At 37.0% G+C, this 17,639-nt stretch overlaps 1 protein-coding gene across 3 annotated transcripts in view; it reads left to right on the top strand.

The window, feature by feature from the left end:
• ADAMTSL1 (ADAMTS like 1) overlaps window positions 1-17,639 on the top strand; it is a 391,950-nt gene that overhangs the window by 133,363 nt on the left and 240,948 nt on the right. The gene's annotated exons all lie outside the window — the stretch shown is intronic.

The raw sequence follows: 17,639 nt of genomic DNA, 5'->3' as shown, positions 1-17,639 counted from the left end.
TATTCAGTCTTCACAAAGGACAGGAAGACCAGAGTAATACCAATAAATCATTTTGATATTGAGCATTGACAATTCTGTAACGATTTTGCTCATTGACATGAAATAATTTTGATCATTACCATGCTGGACTAAATTTTAATTATCAGCCTCCTGAAGAAAGGCTAACTAATCTTAAGGCATATGCAAGAAAAGACAGTGTTTATGTATATGGGCTTCCTTTTTTCCCCTCCTCTTTTAAGTGAGCTATTTGAGAGTTAAGAGAATGATTACATTTCTTGTTCTCATTGTGTTTGAAGCAGAAATGCAAACTAGAGGCATACTGTAGCTTTTTGTAGATTAATCCCTTGGGGAGAAGTAGTATAAGTACAGAAAGAGAGTTCAAGAAATGAAATACTGATGCTGAACTACTGAATTAGGAAAATTGTTCGCACCTTGTTTAAGTAGAGACTTTAACTAATAAATTTGACTCATCTACTTGCCCATCCACAAGACTCTTGTCTATGTGGATTGGTAATGTAGCAGATAAAGTACCAACCTACATGCTTTCAGATGGGAAATGAAGACCCTTGGAGTCACAGCATTGCTAAAAGAAAAAGCAGCATCTTCTTTCAGTGGAAAAAATCCAACCAAGCACCACAGTGAGAAGTACTGAAAGTTTTTTTATCATGACAATTCCTTGACAATATCAGAGAAACTTCAAATTCTTCATATTTTATTTCTTCATCTTTCCTGATGAGGATTCATGTTGCTAGAATATATTACACACATTAATTAATTTTGGAGATTTGAACAAGTTTTTACACCTGTCAAAAAGCACCTGGAGTAGTAAAGACCTGATAGAAAAAGTGGAGAAGAGAAGGAGACCTTGTAGAAGACAAATACTACTTAATCTTTTTATCTTATTGAGGGAGTTGAAAGTATAGATTAGAGAAAATCTTCATTTTTGCTGCAGGTTTATCATCCAGATGTAGATATTCTGCAGCCTAGAGAGGGCCCTGTATTGTTCTAAATTATAAAACAGGACAATTTCTGAAGGAAAGATTTCCAAGACATCTGAAGAAAAAACTGCTGCAGATAATGGACACACTGTAAAAGCAGTGATTATGTGAGACTGTAAAAACATTCAGGCACAAAAAGACAATTTCACATGATCCCTGTCCATCAAATGTCACTTCCAGCCTTTTGGCAACTCCACTGTCTTTCAATCTGTTTTTAATTTCCATAGTGGGACCTATTAGCAAAACAATGCCTTTTTTTTAGGATGTGAGAAACACTTAGTGAAGAATACATTTTAAAAAATCATTACGTTATCCTTTTGTAAAAACAGGAATGTGATCCAAGTCACACATTCTGTTGTGATGGTTTTCTACACATATTGTATAAAGGACATGTTTTTTGAAATAATTGTGAAAAGAACATGTCACTCACTTCTTATCCTCTCAAACTATGCTCATGCTCATTCTCTTAAACCCCATCTAGACACTATTCCAAAATGCTGAGAGATCCAATAAGCTGGGGCACACACCACATGGTATTGATCCCCTGCACTTAAAGGAAGCTTGACTCTATCATCATCATCATCATCATCCTCTCTCTCATCAGATCTGAGTTTGGCAAGACCTGTGAAGTAGATTTTGTGTCACCTAGTTATTAAGTATTTTCTTTCAACTTCAGGTGTTTATTCCCCCTAAAAGTTGTGTGAACTTGCTAATGAGTCAGACAGTGGTTTGCTGCAGGGTCTTATCTGCTTCCTCAAGTATTTTCCAGATTTCATTTATCAACAAGAAGATTTATATTATAGCAAATCCGCCAAAACCAGTACTAAATTTATATTTGTTTTGGAAAAATGATTAAATTCAGCTCTTTATGATCTTTTGTCATGAATTTGTGTTCTGAGAAATTTTGCCAAAAGAATTTTTACTGTCAAATTCTTAGCTATAATGCTGCATGTCACAAGGTCCTCCGTTAGAGGGCCCCATAACACTGACATAAGCAGAATAAGCTACCATTGGTAAAATTGTTAAAAGTGCTAATTAAGTGCAAGTATCTCGGATGGACACTGGTATTTTGGTTGTAATATCTAAGAGCAGAAGTGAAGAAACACAGACACATTAGAAAACAATGTAGTGAAGTGACACAATACAGGCCAGGAAAAAAAAATTGCAGTTCATACAGTAAACTGTGCTTGTTACCTTACTTAGTCCTTGTAATTTATTCAGTTGCATCCTTTATATAATATTTTTATTTGTCAACTTTAAATTCATAAATAAATAAAACAAATGTTGATTTGTATAAGTGCAATATTGTTTATATTTTCTTTGGGCTTACATTTCAAGACATCCAGTTTAAAAATGGGAATGGTCACACGTACCACAGGGTGTACAGAAATACGAAAACTTGAACCTGACCACATTTCTTGTCAAAATTGAAATCTTTCTTGTTAATTTGTCTGTGTATTTTGTTTTGCATCCTGAATCAGATCAACATTCTTAGGAAATTAAGCCAATTATTAGGTTTTGTTATACTTCCTTTATTTTATAAAGAAACACTTGATCCTTTTTGATAAATAAAGCCTTACAGAATTTGATGAAAAGGATTAGTGAAGTAGTTTAGCAAGCTCAGCAATTATATTTTGAGGGGTATTGAAATTATGAATTCTATATAGTTTTAGGTCAACTGAAATAAGTGATGAAATAAGTGATGAAATAAGGAAAGACTATTCCTAGCATCTTGGGATATGCACAGGCCTACTTGGTTGGTATTGCATTAACGTCCAAAGGCAGTGCACATTGCAGAACTGCATTGTGCTAGCTAGTGTTAAGCAAAAATTATGTTTTTCAGAAGTCACAGGTACTCATGACAAATAGTAGAGAGGAAATGCTAAGTGCAGTAAAAGAATGTAATTTACCTGGTCTTGATTTGGTACTTCTGAGATCATTAAAGGCAGTATTTTTAATGAAAAATAAAAACAAAACCCAAACAACCAAGCACAAGACCAAACCCAAAAACTGAACACAAGAAATATCAGCAAAGTCGGACTGTTTCTGTGTGGCTATTATCCATTTTAGATGAAATCTACAGTAGAATGAATGTTAGTTCTTAGAATTGGAAGCTTGTGAAACCATTTCCTACATAGCAAGGCACCAACAGTGCCTCCTGAACATAACCATATGGGGTAGTGTTTAATGGGCTGTTGTATTTTCTCCCTGACTTGTCCTTCTAGCCCACTGCTGGTCTGCATAGCTGATGCATTTTGTTCAGCTGGGACGAAGAGACAGCCACTTTCATGTGCATGTTTAGGCTGATATCATGCTTGGGTTACAACAGCTTGCTGCTCTTCAGACCGGGACCAATCTGTAGGTCCTGATGGAAAATTCTGAACTTGTTTTTCAGGTTCACAATACCTGTTCACTTCCCTTCATTTCTTCCTAGTTCTGTGTCTGTTTTCGACTGCATAAATTTTATCCTAAATTGCCTAAAGGTGCTGAAGAATTGAGTTTTATCATTTTAAGATTTAGACTAAGAGTTAATGGTAGTATATGTTTTTTTCATACATGTATATTGATGTTAGCCTAAATTATAAGAAAAGAACCCTCAGTATGATCTATATGTTTTCAGAATCTTTTAAAATTTTGTTTGATATTATACAACTATATTTTTTTAATATTTTATGGAGAATGACTGTTCTTTGTGTGTTACATCAGTCTTGTAGTATAGTTGCAACATTTGTGATTTTGTCTCATCATTCACTATTATTCACTAATTTTCGTCTCATTAGTTTTAAAGGAAAATTTATTTTAAGGGGTTTGAATCTGCTTATTTTTACATGTTTCTGGGTTTTTTAAATGGCTGTAACTTTTCAAACTGGACACGAAGGGGTGCTGTTTCATTCTCTTTGCATGTACTTTGTCTCTTGTCTGTGCACACACTTACACACACGCATGCTGCTGCTCTTACACTAGCTTATCACTTCTACAAGCTTATCACCAAGTTAAAAAAGACAACATGAAGTAAAACCATGTAAGCTTTTTTGATCTTATACATAGCACCAGATTAGCACAGAGTGAGGAAAATCATCATTGCTTTCATCTCTGCAACAGAGTCATGGTAGTGATGAAGATATATAGCATATTAAAAAAAAGGCAAAATAGCTGCCTTATAATATGGCTAAGGGGATGGGCTGAAGGGGATGGGCTCACACTAGAAATCTAAAAATATAATGACACAGGAGATATTTGAAATGGGAATCACCAATCTAAATTCATCTTAAACAATTAAACAGGCCATGGAAGAAAGCTTTTATTGTCTACAACTAAAACCTATGCAGAATCAGGTCTGTGAAAATATGTGCCAGCTTCTGGGGGAAAAAGTGGTTGGAGTAGTTGTAGCTGTCTGAAAAAAAATAACTAAAAAAGATATTATCCCTCTTTTGTGTCAGTTAAATTGTGTGAGAAAAATACGTAGAAAAATATTTTCAAATTATTACAGCTATTTCTTGAAAAATAGCATGGCCAAGTTATTGTTTTGATTACTCAGGTGAGATAAACTACATTACAGGAATATAGTATATAACTTAGGTGTTGTATTCATTTTTCTGGAAACAGCACAAAATTTGTGTTTCCTATTTGTCTGCTGAAGCAGAAAAAGGCACAGGTTTTCCCAATTTGTATGTTCCTCACTTTAATCATATTCTGTAACTATACATCATGGAGTTTTGTCTTCATCTAGACTGAGTCAGAATTTTTTCTACAGAGCCATTCTTGGTGTTGAATGTACCACCTCTCTTAAAAAGGGAATGGTGTACATATATGTAGGAATTATCATCACGTATTCTTACTGTCTCCGGCATTTCTACCCCAGCAGGAAGTCCTGGCCCTGACTCTAAAAGTGATGATGAATCACACATAACATATAGCTTTTCCAGCTTGCATGTGACTTGGAATTCTCTAACTTAAATAAATATGTCTTGCCACTCTGAATTTAAGTAACCATTAACATGATTAACTCAGAATTTCAAACTGACATATGCATTCTATGCCAGTTTTTAAAAGGAGAAATTGTGCATTTGCACTAAGGAGTGATTTAGTAAGGTAGTGAAGTCTACTCTGATGAGCTCACAACTCCAACCTTCTTCTGTTCTTGTATTTTATCTCTCCTACAAAATTTTGCAGTGATGAGCATAGGACATCCACCCAAATGAAACTAAGTTTTTGAAGGCATTCTACATTGCAGGTATGCTTGTCCAATTGCCACATATGACAAGCTGGACAGTAAAGAAGTAGGCCTTATCAGGCAATAACTGTGCCCAAAGGGAAAAATGATTCGCTGGCAGCTTTAGAAGTGACTACTGTCTGACTAGATATTCAGGGTTTGGTTTCTCAACTTTTTGTTTTGGTCTTATGTTTAGTTTTTTCCTCAAGGAGTCTGGATTTTCTATCTGAAAATTGAGTTTCTTCAAGGCATCTTAAGTAGTGAGATCAAAAAATTTGTGAAATTAGAAAATTTTATAAAAAAATTGTGCATTCCAATTCTGTTCATCTTTTAAAGATAGCAAAAGCTCCATCTTTGAATAAATTAATGAGATATCTGAAAGACAAAAATGCCACTGTGAAAGATGAAATGGCAAAATAGATTAGTAACCATGTAATTTAGGATAAGGGTTGTTCACAATGATATCACATGGTTAAGGTCTTACCCAGTAAAGTAGAGACTGGAAATATGTATATATATATTACTGCTCCAGGGCAGGAATAAATAAATAGACTGTACCGCTTGCAGACTTCCTAGAGTTTATTTCCCTACCTGTGGAATACACTCTTTGCAGCCTTTTTTATTTCAGTTTTCTTTTAGAAAAGACTTTGAATGCTTTATTCTGCAGTCATAATCATGGGGCAACATGTCATATTCACCAGAAATTCATGCTTATTTAATGAAAGCTGAAAGCTACATTAAACCTCTGTTAACAGATCTGTACCTGGATCCATTTAGATGACATATCATAGGGGTAAATGGTGTTAGTCAGAAAAGTGGGATCTAATAGCAAATATCTTTTGCACAGTGCTGTCATTCAGCATCACTCAGAAAAATTGTCAGTAGCATGTTTACTAATGAGTCTCCCCCCGTGTTCATGCAATGACAGAGCCACACAGAGGCTGAATCTGGCAGGCACTTCTGAAGGTCACCCAGATTACATCTGCTCAAGCAGCTGGATTAGTATCTCTAAGGAGAGTTTGCTCACTGCTTCCCTGGGTAACCCGTGCCAGTTTAGGATCACCTTCGTTGTAGAAATGTTTCGGGATTTTTTCCCCTTTATTTAAAAGGAATTTCCAGTATTTCCTTTTGTGTCCATTGCCCACTGTTCTGCAACTGGCCACCAGCAAGAAGAATCTGCCTTGGTGTTCTTTTCAAACACACCTGCATAGTATTAGCAAACACTTCTGAAGTCCCCCTGAGCCTGTTGTTCTTGGGGCCAAAGGCTCCTAGAAGTTTCACCCTCTCCTTTAATGACAGATGGTCCAAAACCCTTGTTATCTTCATGGCTCTTTGCCTTTTCCCAATTGTGCTATCCATCATCTTCATGTCTCTTCTGAACTGGGTAACCATCTGGAGTCAGATGGTCTCATCAGTGCTGAGTGGAGGCAAAGGATCACTTCCCCTGGCTTTCTGGCAACACACTGACTAATGCAGCCCAAGAGGCTCTTGGCATTCTTTTCCACTGGAGCACTTGGCTTGTTCATGAACAGTTTGAATGGCCAGAACATTTTCTGACAAGGTGCTTTCCAGACAGTCAGTCTCAAGCTTCTGCTGGTGCTTGAGCTTATTCTTCAAACCGGAGAATGGCTTGCCATTCCACCTTGTATTGAACTTCTAGAAGTTCCTATTGGCCAGTCACTCCAACATCTCAGGTCTCTCTAGATTGCAGCAAATCCATCTGGTCTATCAACCACTTTTCCCCAAGTTTGTATTACCTGCAAAGCTGCTGAGAGTGCACTCTGGCTCACCATCCAGGTCGATCAGGAAGATACCAAACACCATTGGCACCAGTATCCACACCTGGGGTACTACACTGCCTATTGGCCTCCAGCTGGACCTGGTGGTGCTGATCACAACTCTGTGTGCTCAACAATTTAGTAGTTTCCAGTTCACCTCACTGTCCACTTATCCAGGTCCTAGTTCATCATATTTTTAGGAGAACTTTCCAGGAAAACATGTAATTGAACTAAGTGGAAGTTTCTTGTTGCTGGCAGTGATGTGTTTTACTTTAGGCTTAATAAGACTGTGCTATACATAATCTCTTACAACCATCTTCAGAAACACAGAGACTAGAACCAATTACTTTGTTATTTAAACTCACATCTGCTAATATACCAATCTCATTCCTTTACTATCCAAGAAATTGGCATTCCTATGTACTTCAGCATAGAAAATATGCAAAAGAAGACCATTTAAGTTTGGATAAATTTTCAGTTTCCAACAAAGTTAAGGTATGGAAGCTCTTGGTTCTTATTAACTATTTTTTTCATCAGCAGTTGTTCATTAGCAAGCCAATAGGCAAGTAAGAAAACTCACAGTGAAACAGGGAAAGAAGTATTTTAAAACAGATGCTTTTAGAAGCCACTGTGTCTGTAGGTTCCAGAGATATCTGCAACAAAGAAATGTGGCCTACAGCACAGTTTATCACATGGCACAAGGGAAAATGCTTAAAATATGAGTTGTTTGGCAAACAATGAGATGAAAAGAGGATTCGATGTATGACAAAATAGCTTTCAGGATGCAGACTGAACAGACGTAAAAATCCATGATCTGTCTTACATTTCACATGCAACAATGTTTTGTACAGCTGTCTTAGTTTTCAATTAGCACTGTAAAAATATTATTTTCAAGACTTAGAAGTATGTGCAAACACTCTATCATGTTTATTATAATGGTGCTAGAGGAGGAGGTCATCCATGCTCAAAATACTTCCCTCTGTTATCTGATGTCTGCTTTACTTTATACCATCTGCTGGTTGCTGGGCCCATCTCTCCTGTGGACAGATGATCCATTTCAGATGCCTGCCTTCTCTTTGCCAAGGCCAAGCACTGGCATGGTCTAATTGCCTGTCTGGTTGCTTTCTTGTTGCCTTTGGAAGGCTGTGCTCTCACTGCGGCTTTTGTGGTTGTTTCCATCAGGCAGTGTGGTCCCTCTCAGAGGCATGAGCATGCCAGACAAACCTTTTTGAATCCATGCCAGTCCTCTTCCCTGGGAGGTGAAGCCAAATATCATATATTTAAAACTGTAATGTTTTACTTGTCCACCTAGCTCCTGTCTCCTGAAGTCATTACTTGTGGTTTTACTTCACTGTTAAAATACTCTTCAGTTTCCTTGCCTCTCAGCTCTACCTATTTTCAACTCTCTCCTTAGCAAACTCTTTGTAGGTAAAATGGAGTTATTCCGCTGTTCTACTTAACACTGCTTTTTTTTTTTTTTTTTTGTGTCATAAGGAAGCAGAATGTGTTTCTTATTAAATGTGAAATGCTGTTTGAATAATATTTAGGAGTTGTCGTAAATCAACTAAAGCCAAGCTACTTAAAATTATTTTTAACATTATGTGTCTAGCAAGTAAACTATACACTATAGTAGACAATGAAACCTAAATAGTGCTGTTATTTAAAAAAATGGGATTTTTAATAAATACTAAATTAATGGTCCTTTCAAGATTTTGATGCGTATCTGCATACAGTACTTCCCTAATAAGGTACTCATCTCACCAATGATTGATCACGTTTACACAGCTTGCTTTATCAGGAGATACAATGACTCACTATTAAACATTAATCAGTTAAAAATCTGCTCAAGATTCACAGTAATTAAGTCTAAGTCATCTTCTCACAACAGATAAAAAATACTCAATGTAAAAACAGAGTTGGTCAGCTTTCTTTTCAGGCCTTCTGCTTAGCTTGAAATAAATTGTCACTCAGGCTTCAGTAACACATTCCAGTTAAATTACATCAATCCACAACAGAGATATATTAATCTCATATAGATCACTTGATAGTCATCACAAATAACCTACTTTAGATAAATCTAAATATACTTACCAAAATAATCTTGATTTTCCAGATAGAGATATCCAAATCTCTACAACAAAAGGAATGTCTGCACTTACAATCAAACACTCTTTCTTGCGATATCATGAAACTATATTACTTCAGCAAGTCTGGTTGTAGGACAAGAAATGAAATCTCTTACAATGTTTTTAAATCTTCTCGTTATTATAGGAATTCAGCAAACAATTTAGCATATTTATATATGAATATTTACGAACCAGAATAATTTACTTCTGTTTCTTTTTTTTAAATGGCTGTTGGTTATTTTGGTTTGGTTTGTTATTTGGGTTTTGGGGTTTCTTTCTTACATATTCATGTGTTAAATAAAAGGGAATAGACTTTTCTCATGCTGTACTAAATGTGACACAGTTGGGCAATTCCAGAGTGCCATGATATGCTATCTGACTTCGTTGGTCATAATGAACTCTGGCTGAAAAATCTGCGTACCAGCAGTACTCTTACATATTTCCTAACGTTTGGGCCTGGTTTAATTTATTTCTATGTCATTAATGCCTTTCTTATTCTAACAACTTGAAAACATTCACCCACAGTATACTGTGTACTCTTGTAATACACTGCCATGATAAATGAAAACTTACCAAGACGTGCAGTAGATGCAGAAGCAAAAATTATTGAAGGGGTCAAGAAAAAGTTGTCATGGTGTGTTAATAAAAAATATTATCTGAGAAGTATGTTTTAGGATTGAAGGTTACACAGAGCTCAAATATCAAGATAGCTGGGTCACCAATCCTGCAGTTTTACCAGCAGTGAATATTTTAAAATAAAATAAATGGATGAAGATCAGACTGTGACTAGGAGTGCTGTCAAACTAGCAGTGAATGGAGAAGGCAAAAAGGCAGCAAGAGGAGAGAGAGATACAGGGCTGGGATGCAATTTGCCTATAACTCCTTACAACATGGCTAGGAAATGTGGTAATGCATATCCCTACTTCTTAGTAATTTTAGCCCACCTAATCTCTAGAGAGCAACCATTAAGAATTGTCTAAGTGAGCTGGAAATTATCATCAAGTAATTTTAAATATATATATAAAGTCATTATTCATTTGACATTTCCTTTTGAGCAAGGCACTGGCTGCTTTGTTCTAAGCTAAATTCTTCTTCTGCACCTATGACCTAAGCCATGAAGCCTGTAAATGACATGGTTTAGGATTCATACTGCTGTTAATAGTAACAGCACTTTAAAAATATTAAGATAAAAAGTTAAGAATGTTGAGATCAGAAAAAATTAATTATTCTATTGCAACATAGTGCTATTTTATTATGAAGAGTTAAAAATACAGGAGAAACTGTATTTTGAACATAAAGATCTCACTTTGATTCATGGTGTCACATAACATTTGCTTATTCTCAAAGGAGAGAAAAGTGCCTTGAACTAACAGACAATAAGATAAAGAATTTACTGCTATATTTATTTTAGTAAGCTCTATTTCATAGAGCTAAAGTGCTTAGTTATATTGGTTGCATTCCTTTTGGAAGAAATTTATAACACTTCTCTAGTCAGTCTTATACACTGTCTGTTTGACAAAATTGTTTGATTTACCAATTTACTTGTATTTTCCTATTTTCATACAGCTGAATTAGTGTTTTAAAAGAAAAAAATTCTTTTCAGTTTTACGTTCTGGAACAAAGCTAACATGAGTTTTTAACTTCATTAATTTTTTGCCCTCCTGACATCTCTCTTGAAGGCCTTACATGCATTGAACATTACATGCACTGTTGTCCCACTTTTTTTCTTTCCCTCTTGGTATCAAAACTGTGTGTTACTGATTTTGTACATGAGGACAAAAAGAGAAGATAAGCGAATAACTGTTTTACATAACTTTGAAAGCACTTTTTTTCTACTAATATTTCCTGATTATCAACATCTGCACAGCATTAATAGCATATTATTGTTCATCTGTATTACTTTGTACTAAGCTTTTAATGTGGGACTGGAAAATAAGTGAAAGCTACAGTGCATCACCATGCTTTGTTGATCAGGAGTACCTCTGAAAAGGCAAGGACTTTATTCTGTAACTCAATGCAGCCTTGTAACCAGCAGAGAAATTGTGCCCTTTGCAACATTAAGGAGTCCCCTTTGTTGTCTCACACTCTGAGAAACTGTATTTTGAGCACAGAATCCTCCATTTCAGGACACTTGCTTATACACAAAAAGTTGCATTACTTTATATACTTATTATAAGGCAGTTGTACACCTGTCTAACCCCTCTGGATGTTTATCATTTACATTGTGATATATGATTAAAAAATTTACTAAAGATTAGAAAATTACTTCAAAAATAAAAATAATATGTGGTGTATCAAAATCTATTGGGTTATGCTCTAATCAAGTGGTTAGCATCTTTGTGGCTAAGATTTATTTTCCTGTGACTATTTACCCTCCTATTTTAACATGTTCTTCATTTTGTATAATCCAAGTGGCAGCATTTTTTAATATACATTACTTTAAAGAATATTGATGTGAAATGTGTTCTTCATTGCATTCCTGTTAAAGGGTGACTACAGGTCTGAGAGGTCAGACCATCGGAACAACTTGTTTTGCAATTCCCTGTATAGTCTTTCAAATGCAGTTCGGACAGGAGAGATAAGATTCCAAGAAAAGGAGGTACTGACATTGGGGAGTAGTGTTTCAGTGCTAATCAGGCATATTTAAGATTGTTGGACTATACAGGGTGTGGGAAGAAGATGGAAAACTGCCAGAGGATGCTCATGCTTCCCTGAGGCCAGTGTGTGGATTACAGTGAAGACTGCGTTAAAACCAGAGTAAGAGTTGCAGTGTGTAACAACAGAAGGATCTTGGAATACACATGTGCTTTATTTATCAGATGATTCCTTGATGTTTGCAGTCCTCCAGTCTTTAGGGCCTGATAAGAACTTGCTTCATGGTCAATTGTATTAGAGAGAAATTTCTGTAGATTTTCAGATGTTTTATTTGTCAAATACAGTCTTTGTGCCCATTCATGCAGCCAGGGAGAAAAAAGTCAAATACAATTCTCTGTAATGAAGGCAAATAAATTCTCTGAAGGTTTTTGTTTGTAAAAAAATGACTTCTTGATGTCAGTAATCAATATCTTCCAAATTACCATAATTTTTTCATGGCAAGTATCATCCTCTGTATGATGAATAAAGGTACCTACCTATTTCCCAGTTTTTAGAAGCTCTCTAATTTTAGCCATCCTCCTCTCTCCTTCTTCATTTTCAGTTTCCTTCTGTAGTTTACATCTTCCTTTAAGTGACTGGAAGCTCTGTCCTCTGCCTTCCAAGATGGAAGGCATCTCTACATGCTTCTCTACAGGGTAGTTTCAAGGACGTAGGATAATGGGACCTGGATGAGTCTGCCCTTCACATATATAGCAATTCGTCAATTATGTGTGTTTGCCTACTTAGTCTATGATGAGTGTTAATTAGACTCCGTGAGTGCCCTAATCATATTAAAATTTATTATGTTTTCTTATGAGAATGCTAAGGATGTCAGGTTCCCATGGTCAAAGGTGCTATAATATTTCAAAATGACCACAAAAATATTTTCCTCCTTTTTACTGCAATGTGGTAAATCTGAGATTTACCCTTGCAATTATAGTAATACGTGGATTGAGTCAACCTAAATTACTTCTAGAATTTCAACATTTGCATATTAAAATAATAGTTAAAGGTCTTTTAAAAAAGACTGGAATTCTTTTATTTCAAGTCTATTGAGTAACATACTAAACTTTCAATTAGACACAAAATAATATGCAGGATAATCTCACTCCCTTTTATTAGATGCACTCTAAACTATGCCTGAATTATTTTCCTGTATAATATATATTGTTAAGAACAGATGGCAGCAGTGCATAAAGGTTTGATTGTTGCTTCTATGGGATCACCTACACAATCAGCTCATGATTTGACATTTGGGAGTTCTTGTGGACTTTGCCAAATCGTGCTGTGCCATCATGTGTCTCTCTGTAATATTTATTTTCAGTATGTTATACTCTTGCATAAGGAACCTGCCAGAGAAAATCTGACCCTCTGCTTTATGTGGTTGAGTAATTGCCATGAGTTATTGTCAATAGCTTCTCTAGGGAGAGCTATCTAACTCTGATGAACTTGAAAGATTAGCTCAGAACGTGCTTCTGTTCTCATCCACTGTGAATTCATGATATCTGATGTCACAGCTGTTCCTCACTCTCTTGCATGTTTTCCTCAGGTGAGCTGTAAGAATTTTGAGTTTGATGCAAGCCTTCCATCAGACATGTTTTCATCACCTTGGGGGTAATTCTAGGTCTGAGGGATTCCTGTAGGACTTTGTTTATGTTGTGCTGTAAACTGAGCACATCACTAAACAAAGTTTCAAGTGTGTCTTCTGGAAGGCAGGTCTTCACTATTGACCCTTAGAGGCCTCAAGTGCTAGGTCTGTGAGGTGAGTTAATAAAACTCATCCTGCTGTATTGCATATTAGTAGGAATACACATGCCATCATGAAAGCATGGACACATGAGGGGATTTTAATATCAAGGTTTATCCATGCCTAAGTGAATCACTTGCTAAATCTCAGTCTCTTTAATCCCAAAGAGGTTCCTGCTAAAAAACCAAATTGCACTCCAACCCTAAAAACAAGTGTTCAGGCTGAAAATGCTTTTTTTAAGGCATTTGAGTTCTCTAGACGATCTGAATAAGTGTTTTGTTTAATTAAAAACCCAGTGGCAACTATACCAGTGCATTGGGGAAATAGTATTACATAGACAGCATTGTTTGAGTAGATGTAATAATCTACTTTTTTCTTTTTCAGAAGGCTTTTGAAAATTTTGGTGCATTTTTTCAGTGTTCTTTTTTTCTGCCTTAAAGATGAGGAGGACTGAGAGAGAGATGGACAGTTTTCTTTGAATAATGACAGCTCTTTGTTAATTTAGCATCTTTCACCCTGCCTGAGTGGCATAGATCATGTTTCCAGCTTTGGTGCTATGATCCACTCATGCTCCTGGGAAGGCTGATCAGTGTTCTGACACCTTGTGTGTATTTCAAAGGGCTGCTTGCCTGGGTAGGAGAGTGTAGTAAACACAATCTTGTCTATCCTAGTGCCTTGAAACATGCCCTGGTCTTTGAGCAGCAGTCTTCTAGGCAGTTCATGCGCAATGTGCCAAGCCAAGTCAAGAGCCAATCAGGGCACAAGGTGATTCTGCCTTTCTCAACATTTTATCCTCTTTCCTTGGTAAAGGAAACCTTCCTTTTCTTACCTAGGAAGGTTCATTCTTGCATCTAGGCCAGGGTCCTGTCATCTGCAGAGTTAGATCACTTGGAACAAGGTCACAGGGGCCTGTCAGCAGCAGCTACATGCCAGACAAGATATCATAACCAAAATCCTGTCCTGTAGGTGCAGATGACAGGAGCATAATTGTGTTTGACAAGCTACTAAAAGAGGAGGGAGGCAAGCTACAGAACTCTGCTTTCTCTTCTCTCAGTGCTTTATTCACATCCTCGCTGCTCCTAACGTGCTCTGTCAACTGATCATTTTAGGTTGCCGACATAATGGGAGCCCTAGGGAATTAGTCTGCACAAGATGTAAGAGGCCGCTTCTTGGTAATGTATTAGTCATCTCAAAACACTTTACAGAGGAAGCAGAAAAAAATGTCAAGCTAATTCTCTGATATATTTCAGAGGTATTCAGGCCTCTGTGAGAACAATACCTCTATTCATGTCTTGGCACCATTGGAAATTAATTTTTCCTTTGTTTGAGAGAGTGGCCTGAGCAGAAGCAGAGAGAGAAAGGCAACGTGGTCTTCTGTAAGACAAGATTTCTGCAGTTATCAGGGTGAATGACTGCAGTATTCGTTGACTATATTAGGAGAGAGTCCAGGGATGCATTACCTTTACATAGTATGATGCGTTCAATCTGTCCTCTGGAATTCTTCTTGATGTGATGTAATATACACAGGTATCAGGCAAATCTTACAAGCTGTGTTCCTCTGAAACCTGCACTTTAATATGTAGGGCAGTAAGTTTATGAGGACTGTATAACATTTGATTTATTGGGAAAGTATGTGTAAAACAGGATCATCTAGCTGCCCATTCTATGTAGGAAATGGTAGTCAAATGAAACAAGCTAAATAATATCATAGCATACTATGGGGATAGGGGTTGGCTGTTTTCCCAGCACTGTGTTAGCTTGTTCAACTCTAATGGGTATGGGTAAAGGCAAACATTCCCCGATGGAACAGGGCATGACAAGCAGAACTGTGAGTACACTGGCATTAATTAAACAGAGTGGTAGCCAGTTTCAAAATTAGGAGTTGTGATTAAAATTGTGATTATATTATGGTTGCTGATAGAAAATTTCTGTAACTGTTAAAATACTTCAAATGGGCATAATTATTGAACAAACCTATTTCAGTGTAGAGCAAATCAGCTTCAAAGGGTAGTAAACTTTATAAACACCTTCTCAATGAGTGAGGTTAGAGACAAGGCTTTGAAGACTTGAGTTGGGCTTCTTTCAAAATTCATGCCATTTAAACCTTTCCCAGAAATTGAAATAAGCTGAATTTTTACCACAAACCAAAGTAGGAAACTGCACTGAGATAATTTCATCTTTTTCTTAGTCTTTCATTGTGCAATCTGACTATATATTTACCTCATTCTATTTTCACATGCTCTGTGTGACTCAGGGAACTCCTCTGCAAGTGGCAGAGACATGTCGTAGACTTAAGAAATTGTCTTAATTCTCACATTCTCTTCTGAATGATACTTCTTGTCTTCGCAAACCAAGGAACTTAAGAGAGTTATTTAAAGCTATAGCTATGTCTTCTCTAGAATTTTGTCTAAGAAATTCAGCAAAGTATTTAAGCAGGTAACAGCAAAAATAAGCACTCAAATTGTAAATGTGGAAAAAAATAGCATGTTCGCCTTCCTGAACTGAAATTAATGCCTTAATATTCTTTCCTAAAGATTGATCTTGCATCAGCATACATGAATCGCCCAGGTCCTGATAGCCCATGAAATTTGAGGGCAAGGAATGTTTTCTCTCACTGGAGATAGATCAGGAGAGGCACTATATAAACAAACTGGACACAGCCAGGTCCATTGGCCCTGATGGGATGCACCCATAAGTGCTGAGAAAGCTGGCCTACATTACTACTCTCAGTAAACTGTGAGTGGTTATAACAATTAAGATAGTAAATGCTATTTCCATCATGAAGAATGACAAGAAGGATGATCTAGAAACCTAGGGGCAGGTCAGAGAAAATAAAGGAGCACATAATCCTGGATTCGATTTCCTAACACATGAAGGATTAGAAGATGACTGGGAGTAGACACAGATTTACATCTGTGGGGGGAAGTCAAGACGCACCATGATAGCCTTCTACAAGAAACCAGCTGATTCAGTAGATGAAGGGAGATCAAAAGATGCTGTTAGGTCAAATTTAGTAAGGTTTTACACACTGTCTCTCATTTACAAGCTGATGAAAAACATCCCAGATAATTGATCAGTGAGGTGCACTGAGAACAGGTTGAGCCACTCAGCTCACAGAGCTGTGATCGGCACCACCAGGTCCAGCTGGAGGCCAATAGGCAGTGTAGTACCCCAGGTGTGGACACTGGTGCCAGTGGTATTCAGTATCTTCCTAAATGACCTGGATGATACACCAGAGTGCACTCTCAGCAGCTTTGCGGGTGATTAGAAGTGGTTGACAAGCCAGATGGACTTGCTACCATCCAGAGAATCTTAGGATAGAAAAATGGGCAACAGGAACTTCTAGAAGCCAAACAAAAGGTAAGCAGCAAGATTTTCTCCTGTTAAGGAATAAGCCCATGCAACAGCACAGTCTGGTGCTGGTCAGCTAGAGAGCAATATGTCAGAAAATCCCTCAGGGATCCTGGTGGATCCACTGTGTTGGCCATACACCAGTCTTGCAGCCTTGTGGCAAACAGTCTCCTGGGATGCATCAGACAGAATTTTTAACCTAGAGAAGGCTCAGAGGGATATCACCAGTGTATTTTGATATCATATGAGGGGAGGAGTGTGAAAATTAGACAAGGACAGGTTTTTGTCCGTAGCGCCCAGCTTCAGAACAGCAGGGATTGGGCATAAATGGAAATACTAGAAATTTCATTTAAACATAAGGGGAAAAAATTCAAACCCAAACACATCCACAGTGAATGTGACCAAACACTGGGACAGATTGCCTAGAGAAGTGTTGGAGTCCCCCTCCTTGGAGATACTGATGCCAGTGTGGTTATGGCCCTGAGCAACCTTCTACAGTTTGTATATCCCATTTCTAAAGACAAGTACCTAATGGCATACATTTAAGAAGCTGAGAAAAGCCCAAGATTTTATTTATGCTTTTGAAACTGGAAAATTTGACTGCCTGTCACCTGAATCAACATTACAAATATTGAAGTCACTTTCAATGACTTCTGTGCTTCAGTGCAGAAAATGAGGATAAACCCCTTGGCACTAACTTAGCACAGAAGAAGACTGAGATCTTCCTTCAAGAAACAATTTGGTTTTTTAATAAATACTCTATAATCTAAAAGTTGGAGTGTTTTGACTCCC

Source organism: Agelaius tricolor, unplaced genomic scaffold (assembly GCF_023055355.1).
Source record: "Agelaius tricolor isolate 1412-34295 unplaced genomic scaffold, bAgeTri1.0.p SCAF_4, whole genome shotgun sequence".
Lineage (NCBI taxonomy): Eukaryota > Metazoa > Chordata > Aves > Passeriformes > Icteridae > Agelaius > Agelaius tricolor.
This window is presented reverse-complemented; position numbering and strand designations above follow the sequence as displayed.